General features: G+C 34.8%; 1 long non-coding RNA gene across 1 annotated transcript in view; it reads right to left on the bottom strand.

Moving 5' to 3' along the window:
- LOC135072668 (uncharacterized) overlaps window positions 1-10,764 on the bottom strand; it is a 231,304-nt gene that overhangs the window by 216,246 nt on the left and 4,294 nt on the right. The window lies entirely within an intron of this gene.

Here is a 10,764-nt window from a genome sequence, read left to right as displayed (position 1 = left end):
CTATCCGCAAACTAGTCAATCCCGTCACCTCACTAGATCGTCGATCCATTGAGAGCGAATTTGATAATATAATAAACAATACAATACTTATTTAACGAAATCGAATAAAAAGGATAGGTACTGACGCACAACTCGGTGTAATGTTAAGTAAATTAACCTATTTGAGAAATAATTTACAGTAAATACCTATGATGTCCGATTCTGTTTCATTTAACCACAATTAACGAGCATAATAAAAAAACTGAATTGTTTTTAGGATAAAAAACACATGTTCATGTTTGTTTTGAAGATCTAACAAGTATCAATCAAGTAGCATTTCCCACAAATTCATCAGCTCTTTGTGGGAACGGCACAATATCCAGGAAATCCGAGGGGGAGCGAGACATCATATTTTTATCATCATTATGTCAAGAAAAATTCCACGTTGGTATAGTATGGACGTGAAAAATATTAATCACTAGCGGCCGCCCGCGACTTCGTACGCGTGGATCCCCCCTTAGGGGTGGAGTTTCGTAATATCCTTTCTTAGCGGATGCCTACATCATAACATCTACCTGCATGCCAAATTTTAGCCCGATCCGTCCAGTGGTTTGGGCTGTGCGTTGATAGATCATTATGTCAGTCACTCACCTTTGAGTTATACATATTTAGAAGTTTAAAGTAGTATGTTCTATGATCAATATTCTACATTCAAATCCACAACGGGGCGTAAGCCTTCCCTATAAAATTTACTGGAGAGAGATTAAAAGACATTATTGTTCTGGGAAGATCTACTCACAAGTACATGCTTGAAGAAGATGCATCTGTACGATAGCAACAATTTGAAAGTTCAGCCGCAGAAAATGAGCTGGAGCTGAAATTTCAGTTCAGAAACCGGGAAACAATAGCATAAAATAAAGAACCTAACGTACACATTAATCGCGAAAGTAACGGCTTTTGTTCGAAAATTTAAATGAAAAATGAAAATATTTATTTCCAGAATCAAACAACAAAACAACACTATAACTAAACGACAGACCTCCACACTAGGCATTGCCTGTCCTGTAAATCCTGTCGATAAAGGAGACTTTCATTAGAAAAGTAATTATTATTTTAAAAATTCATTAAAAAAAAATAACACGGGCAGAAGCTATCTTTAATACTCGGTGCATGTTTTTTTGTATTGTCGTATAGTTATTTTGCAATTGACAGTAGTCCGTATAAGTACAGTGATATTTACTTGATGTGCCTTTCTTTTTGCATAAAATTCATTCACATTTTCTACCACATCCATACTAAGATTTCGCGTCATATTTTGATCGGTGAGCGGTGTTTTTAACGGGGAGCTGCATATTATTGGCTGATTAATGACCTGCTCGTACTACGACGAAAACAAACTGCAGTTTAAGACGTAGAGGTAAGTATTTTGGAAAAAAAAAACACAAAAAGTACTTGAAAAACAAGCTTTTGTTACTTATTTCAGATAATAAAAATATGATCAAAGAAACCTAACAGGGTTTTGATAAACTTCTAGTAGTTACGACTTTAAAGTTTAAACAATTGTGTAAATAAGATAATGTTATGTCAAAAATCTTAGTCAACTTTCAATATAATATAGCCAATCACTCATTACTTTCAAAGAAAATGAAATGTTTGTAATATTTCTAAAGCTTCAGACTTTAAGTTAATGCCAAAATTTTGCTTTTAAAATAAGACTATAGATGTATTTTTTTTTAATTACTAATTTAGACTGATGTAAGAGACAAGCTTTAAGTTGACAAAAAGTTAATCTGAACTCGGATCACTCTCCCGTATTTATTTAGTTCTCTTTCCGAAAATAATCTTCAGCGTTTCTTATTCATTTCTGTTTTTGGTCATTACATTCGGTCAAACATTGGTATTTTACTCGATCGATCCCGATGTTTTGTTGTTACATATTAATTTGCGAATTAAAATTAAATAATAGGTCTGATGTATGGTCAATGGTCAACCTAATGTGTGTTGTGTTAACAGCAGTGGAAAGTTTATTAATATCATTGTGTAAAATAGCCCAATTTCTTAAGCATAGATATTTCATTGTATTATTTTAAATCTTTCATAGATTAATACTGACTTTCACATCACACTATTTGTCCCCTAGAACTCCCAGGTTTTACGGTATTCTTATTGTTAAAGTACCTTTATTGTACTTACCTAATATTTATATCAGATTATACTTGACATTTTTAGATTCAGATGAGTACCTTACAAGGTTTAAAAAGACTGAGTTTTTATATTCTCACCTTGCCACTACGACAGAGTAGGTACGATATCTTTAAATATCTTCTCGATTCGGCTTATTCCACTATTCCCCGTTGACAATCCCCGTCAACGGGTATTAGTGACCAAAAAGTTCATTAATCCCTGTTATAATAGGATTTTATTTTGATTTTATAATGTCCAATTGGCGTTAACGGGGAATAGTGAACAAAAAGTTCACTAATCTCCGTTGACGGGGATTGTCAATGGGGAATAGTGGAATAAGCCCTCGATTCAATCGCAAAGTACGTCCGCGATCCCATCCATGAGTATTTAATCAATCGTCTAGAAACTTCTCCGATCAATATGCGAATCGCCATATCGTACAATCCGACCACTTCAAAAAGTCGACACTTCTCGCCACCCACACCTCACACGCTGTCGTCCTAGAATTAGCAGCATTATACAGCTTTAAAAGACATTGTCTGAAAGGATGTGAGAATTTAAGCTCAAGGTGGAGGCGGTGGGCGTGGTAAATTAGACCACGCCCAGTCGGTAGGCGTGGCGAGCTGAAGACTTTTTATTGCCCTTATCAGAACGGTTTTGAACTGACCGAATAAAAGCTCACTAATTTATGATGCTCAGCTTTTGTGTATATTAAGCCGAGAAAATGTAGAGCAATGTATAAGAAAATTTTCACTTACCAATGATACCTAGTTCCTATTTTTTTAATCATAAAATTATGATAATTTGAGTAAGTACCTACTTACTCGATTTTCCGAAAATATTTTTTGCTACACCTCGAACAAAATCTTTTAATCTTATATTGTCCACTGAGTGATTCTTTCACCAACGTCCTGTGATTTTACGCATGATGTTTTTACAAAACATGAATTTTTATTACCTTTAAAGAAATTGGATTGCTAACTCTATTAATAAAGGCTCTTAAATAACTTAGGGACTTTTTATGAGTTGTCAAAGTTCGCTCATTAGAAGAGGACAACTAAAACTAGAAGGCTCTTATTTTCGATCTCAATTTTATATTTATTGATTTGAAAACAACTTAAATAATGTAATCTACAGTTAATATTAAAACTAAGTTTGAAGATAATCTACAGATAATTTAAAAGTATAATCTATTAAAAAAATAGCAAACTTGTCTCAACAGCTTTGTTTATCAATGCGTCACTTTACATATTTTAATAATTTGTAATAAAACGATATTAAGTTTAAATCAAATTCCTAATCATAATTAAAACTAGAACTACGCCGTAGCCGACTACGTAGGGCGGAGCCGATGCTACGAAGTTTTCCGATCGACTACGGCATGTCGATAACCGCCCAATTTGCTGAAACCCCTAATATTCGCAAACTGTCCTGCGAAGGCGCTTGATTTGTTGAGAGGGCGGGAGGGGTGGGAGGTCAGGGTAATCTGGCGAGAAAATGTACGGGAATGTGAAGCAAGGAATCCAGGATAAGGTTACGTAACGCCAGTCGAGCGGCGGCCGCCATTCGGGTAGGACGTGTCGTCGCGGTCCAGAAAACTGTTGGAATAAATCACAACAACGTGTTTATCCTCGTAAACAACGCGCAACTTTGTTTGGGACTTGGCCGCAGTTGGTTGGAGGTGAGTCGAGATTTTTTGTTTGGTGTTTAGATTTTTTTTGTGACTTGTTGTGTTGTTTATTGATGTGTGAATTGATAAGCGGTTGATAGGTTTATTGTCTGTTGAATAAATGAACATTTTATATCGAAAAAACTTATTTACAACGAGGATGATAGCTGTGAATAGAATTTGGCATAATAAAAAGAACTCCAATACAAGTGGGTACGATGACTTAATTATACTATCAAGAATTATATTTAATATCTTAAATAATAATGGTACGTAAATATTTATTTTAGTAAACTCTACAGTTAAATTAATTTCTTTTGAATGTTACAAAACTGAAGAGAAAATACTACGAAATTTTTAATATAATTACCTACTTAACGCTGTAATATTTCTTACAATCAGTGTAAAATACAACATTTACGGCGTTAGCTAATCATTCCTAAATCATTACAAAAATTATATTTTGCTCATTTAGATTTAAAGTATGGTACTAGACATCAAAAATAATAGAAAGAAAAGTGAATCAATCATAATATGTATTTCAATGCAACAGACAATATTTAATATTTATAGCTTCCTGAAAATACATTTTGTAGCTAAAAATTACAGTTTTGGTGCTTTAGTAAAACCCATAAAGTTACTAGATTATTTGTAGGAACTATATTTTTTTAACTCTGACTAAATGATATCCAGCCCAAGTGACCTGAAATCCTGTACATTGAATAAAGTTCTGTAGAAATCGAAGATCATTGATACTTGTTTGATAAATGTTTATTTCTCGCAGAAATATGAAGTCCAAAAACCTTATTTTAATTATTAGCTATTACGTAAAATAAGTTTTTCTTTTAATTTTAATTGAGGATAGTTTTTTTATTTATATGACCCATAACTTGTAAGCAATATAAGGACTTTATTTATTTATTTATTATTAATTTATAACTTTAAGTTTATCTCATACGTCGATGATAGATCAGTATCAAAGCTCTTCCTCAAAATTTCTTAAACGACCAAAAAGTTGCTAAAATATTAATAATCTGATTAACTCGTAAGTACCGCAATTTTGTAAGCCTGAAACTTTTTAAATTTCACTGTCCTAAACAATTAATAATTATTAATAAATATTGATTTAGATAAAACCAGAAAACATTCTAAACTGTGATATGAATGAAATAAATACATATATATAGGTATTTCAAAAAACATAAAAGCTCCTAACATCAAAAACGTTCAAGATATGTCAAGATCAAGGAATAATGCAAATTTTAAACCCCCGATTGAAGTATCACCTTTTCGCCCACGTGATTGCACCCCTGCTGTTGTTTACGCACCCCTGTTTATCTGTTTGCGATGCACGGGCGGGCGGGGGCGGATATGCCGCCCGCCCTAGCGAATGACACCTTCATTTGTATTGAACTTTTTTGTAGAAAATAGTAATAGTAAAATAATTATTTTAAGCTTGTGAAGCACTTTTACAACAGCCTAATAACAGCTGAATTCAGCTGAGTGCATTGAGTTTTACTTTTAGGGGAATTAATATTAGAAACAGCACGAAAAAAAATTGACTCATCATCGCAAATTTAACTGATAGAGATTGCTGTCAAAAAATAAGTCCGTTAAAAGGCATTATTGCAGTCAAGAGTAAATAAAGAATTATCGTTGAATATAACGTTAAAATATAACTGTTAATCTAAAATTATACCTATTAATAATTATAATTAAAATAACAATGTGGGATTATAAAAAGCTCTTTTAAAAGCCAATGTGCACTAAATGACTTTAAGAATAGTTTTTATTTTTGTTTCAAACAACTAATTCTACAAAATCTTTCATCGTAAAAATAAGAATTAGAGATGAAACGGATATCCGGTAACTATCCGGTAGGCCGGATATCCGGCCTAAATTTACTATCCGGCCGGATACCGGATAGTAACCCACTATCCGGCCGGATACCGGATATTAAAAAATCTACGACAATTTCCTATTAATAAAATGAAATGCATTAATCTTTGAAGTAAATGTCAATAAAATGGCTTATAGTAATGACGGCTTTTATTTAAAGACCAAAAAGTTACAAAAAAGCCATATTAAATTCTGTCAAAAAACTAATTTCTTTTTCTGAGATATTCACTCTAATGACGAATACATAAATACGGGACTATTCCCACCTCTCGTTCCCACCACTGCAACTCCTGTGTAGCCAGGATCTACAGCTTGACCGCCACAAAAACCCAACCAATGAAGGTCAAGTTTGTTCCGGGGGAAAGTTAAACTGTCATTGGACCCGCAACGAAATTAATCAGAAGAACATAGGAGGAGTTCGAAATTAAGGTTCGACTTCCCTCCATTGCAAAGCGGATGACAGGTGACAAACAAAGGTTTAAAACCTTTAAGAAAAGATTATGCACCACGGACTATAAATTAAATTAAGGGGGCCTATCCTATGAGCAATTAGCAACTACCTGCCAATAATATTTTTCACAAAATCGCTTAAAAGCACGGAAATTTTTCCTTGTCGCGACAAGATCGGTGTAATAAATTGCGGAAACAGATGTATGTTGTATTGAATTCAGCATTATATCACGTTCATGTTTCCAAAGATCACACTCCCACAAGATAATATGATGGGCAGACTGCTCATGACTGACATCATCAGTGGAACACTCGCAAAAAGGAGACGGAACTAGTTTGAATTCGTGAAGTTTATGTTTAAAGTTGCCATGTCCCGTGAGGAACTGCGACGAGCAATGGTCGATTTCTAACCATCGCCTAGTTAGACGTTCGCGTACATTCGGGAAGAATTTATATAAGTGACGTCCTTTGACTGACGTATCCCATCTTTTTTGCCATTCATTAAGTAATTCTTCTTCAACGACTTCTCGGGAATCAAATAATCGACTTATTTTAGAACGACCGCGGCTATTTAAGAAATCGGAGGTTATATTTTCCCTTGATGCGAAGTATATAGCCGCACGCTTTTGTACCTCTAAGTCGACCGGCAGTACACCAGCCAGGACTGGCAGAGCCTCCGTGCTCACAGTTCTGTAAGCTTTGCAAAGAAAAATCAATGCAAGGCGTAGACTTTGGAGTAGTTTCCGTCGAGCGGCTCCTATAGTAGCTCTGTCAGCCCAAACTGGTGCACCATAGCAAATGGAGCTTAAATAAGTGGCCGAATATATTACTCGGAGGATTTTAAACGTTAGACCCCACGTCGAGGTTGAAATGTGACTTAAGGCATAAAAGTTCTTTTTAGCTTTTTCACCGATCTGTTTAATGTGCTCGACAAAACTAAAGTTTTTCTCTAAAATTAGTCCGAGATAGCAAACAGATTCCCGTTTTTTAACAGTTATTTCATTGAATTTAATGCGAGGCAAAACTTTAAGATTACCTTTTAATAGAAGCTGATAAGATACATAAATAGTAATTATCTGTTAATGTCGAAATATTGCCAAATAAAATAGGCGATCTTTTTTTCACTGATGACATGATGCAGTTCAGTCAGATTACGCAGCAAGTAAACTAATTTAATTTTTGCTATTCAATCACACACTCACGATGGCAACCGAAATCGCCCGAATTGATCTATAGTGGCAAAATCTGACATTCTATTCGGACGGATTCGATTTTCGAAAAGTGTGACTAGTCTAGTCTACTAATAGACCCACTGATCGCGTTCAAAGCACCTGTGCGGCGCTAAACTCGTCACGACATGCAACGAGACAATTGGCCAACTATCCGGCCGCCGGATATCCGGCTATCCGGCCTAGCAGCTGGCCGGATATCCGGTATCCGGTATCCGGCCAAACAACTATCCGTTTCATCTCTAATAAGAATATCTAATTAACTTGAAAAACAAAGCTACCCATTTTCTATACGGGGCAAAGTGCACAATATGCATTATTTGTTTGCATAAACTACCTCCCTGTTTACGAAGCGAGTGGGGAGATCTCCCCGTCTTAGCGATGTTTTGGGGTCCTGCATCCGGTGATAAAACGGGAACATGAGATCCGTCACCTGACTGACTGTTCTTGAAAACTAATTGAGGTGTACTTGTTATTTTTGACGTAGAAAATAAGTTTGGCAACCCAAAATGTTATAAATAACTAGCGGCCGCCCGCGACTTCGTACGCGTGGACCTCATTTAATTACTAATGATATTGATAGATGGCGTATTACGGCTTCCCTGCATGAATAATTTACGAACGTCAAAATTTTTTGTCCAGCGCGCAGCGCGAGAAGATTTTAACCAATGACGATACATGGCGCTATTTACCCACGTCTTATTTATTTATTGAAATTTAATTGGTCACATATCGTCATAAATTATAGCCTATATGTTAATCTGGGTTATAAACATTAATACTGTTAAGTTTCAACAAAATCCGTTCAGTAGTTTTTGCGTGAAAGAGTAACAGACATCATGACATCCAGACATCATGACATCCAGACATCCAAACTTTCGCATTTATAATATTATAGTAGGATTATGGTATCGGATTTCCCATATTTTGGTATTTACGAGTAAGCCTGTATCTAAAAAAGGAAATTTGTGAAAAGAAGGAAAAATAGACATGTTTATGATAAAAAGTTATAAGAACTGCCTATAAAGCTGGATTTCACTATTTCGTCATCATCATCATCATCTCAGCCTTAGGACGTCCACTGCTGAACATAATCATAATCTAATATCTTTATTAAATTACAAAATTCACCAAAATCAGTCTCAAATTAAAAAAATCCGTCGCTTTCTCAAAATTTCTCAAAGAAACCTCAACTTACATTTATTGCTAATTAAGAATATCTGATCAGAATACTTGATTACAACCAGAGGGTAATAAGCTAAGCACGGATTAATAATTCAGAGCCGCCACAATTGAATCCGGCGATACTGGTTATTAAATATGTAAATTAGTTATTTATTCAAGTCTCGCTTTCCTTGAAAGAGGGAAACTTTGAAAGTAAGATGATATTTGCGCGGTGTCAATCAGAGGCGTACAAGAGAGGTGGGCTGATTAATATGTACCTACGAACGTGTGTCACGGTTGTTGGAGGTTGTGGAAGTTTTGTTTTGAAATAAGGAAATGGTTTTGTTATATTATTACACAGTTTAGTCATTAGCAAAGTATACTTAGCAGTATTCAGTCAGTAATCATGTTTAAAACTTCATCAAGAAATCGTATTATATCTTCTTTCTTATCACATATCGTATCAACCGAAAGATATCCACCTCACAGGTGACTAACAAACTACATTGTCAGTTTTATTCTGCTTATAGCCTATCCTACTAACTGTTGTTCTACGAGTTCTACGACATTTTTTTACATTATTTTACTTTTTATAAGCGTCCGACTACACACTCCGCTTACATAGGTCGTTATCCGCGTGCGTCAACACCTCTCAAATGTTATGTCAAACATAAGTAGAAATTAGGCTTAGCTCATATACAATGATAAAATACATAGTGATTGATTCAGAGAGCACTCGCAGCTACCATTGATACTATTTGATAACATAGTAAAAGTGTTTCATTATTATTATACTCCTACCCCTGAGGATAACCCTTTCTGATTTGGCAACGATTTTTAAATATTATTATCATAAAAAAGTTTTACTTCGATTAATAAATGAGGTCGCCGCCATATCCGGAAAATGAGTTCTTTACAAAAACCGAGACCGAGTGCAAGTGAACTAATCAAAATTATTAATTGACGAACACCAAACAATAGGATATCGCTCCCGGATTCCCTCGGGAACCGTTCAATTTGGATTATTTATTGTAGCGGGCACTCCCGGCGATACAAGCTAATTTTCTACATCAATATTTGCTCCAATCAAGGCTAAGACGACTTATTTCGAGGCATATTGTTGTATTAATGTTGAGACATCATTTAATATTCCATTTATATCGGCTTATTTGATAAGTCCGTTTTTAAAAACAAAGAAACCTAGCACTCTGTGGACTTCTGCAAAAGTAAGCAAATCCAACACTGTACGGATAATATAGCAGTGTGGTTACCATGAGTTTACGTCAAGTGTGTTCGCTAGCGAGTACGTCAAATAAATCTATGAAGATTTTTGTTCTTGAAAGTAGCCGCAAGGGGTGCTGTACAATCTGTCATACATTTAATGACATTTTTTTACGCAGTCGCTAGCGAGCACACATAACGTAAACTTAAATGTGGTAAGTACACAGATTTTTTAAGTTATGCCGATGTCAAATCTGACGTCGTGAGTCTCGTATACAAACCACTAAGCTAGTTGGTTTAATATAGGTTTATTCCAAAACAATATTTGAAACATGTTTTTCAAGTTTCCAGGTAGGGACTTGTCAGGATTAGTTACACTGTATAGAGAGTTAATTACAAGTAGGTCAAATTCAACATTATATGACTATCTAACATGTAACATTGGAATACCCCTTTGAACATGGACCCTCATTTAACACCTTGTCTTCATAGTTTGTACCGGTACTCAGTTTTGACTTGTGGCTTAGATAACAACCTGAACTTGTGCAAACTTACCTTACTTACTGAAACTCTGAAATTGACAACACCTATTATATTTTACAATATAACGATTACTTTTTACACTTTTGCCCATTACCATGATTTCCCGATTATTCAGGCGCCGTTAATGCGCAATATTTCAGGCACTTAAAAAAATTTTCAAGAGATTAAAATAAAAAAAATAATTAATTGAGTTACCTATGCATAGAACAACGAGTTAATTAGACAAATAATTACTAAAATCTTAACCACTCTAATAATAATATACTCACTTCGTGTTAACTACAATAAGCAATATCTAATTAACCATAATTTCATTATTACAACTTGACATTTATAGCGAAACTTCTATTTAAAAGATGTGATTTTACCAAACGAGAAAGCCGTTCTGTCCTGTCTGTGGGTAAAACAAGGAGTCGACAAGACATG

This window comes from Ostrinia nubilalis, chromosome 6 (genome assembly GCF_963855985.1).
Source record: "Ostrinia nubilalis chromosome 6, ilOstNubi1.1, whole genome shotgun sequence".
Lineage (NCBI taxonomy): Eukaryota > Metazoa > Arthropoda > Insecta > Lepidoptera > Crambidae > Ostrinia > Ostrinia nubilalis.
This window is presented reverse-complemented; position numbering and strand designations above follow the sequence as displayed.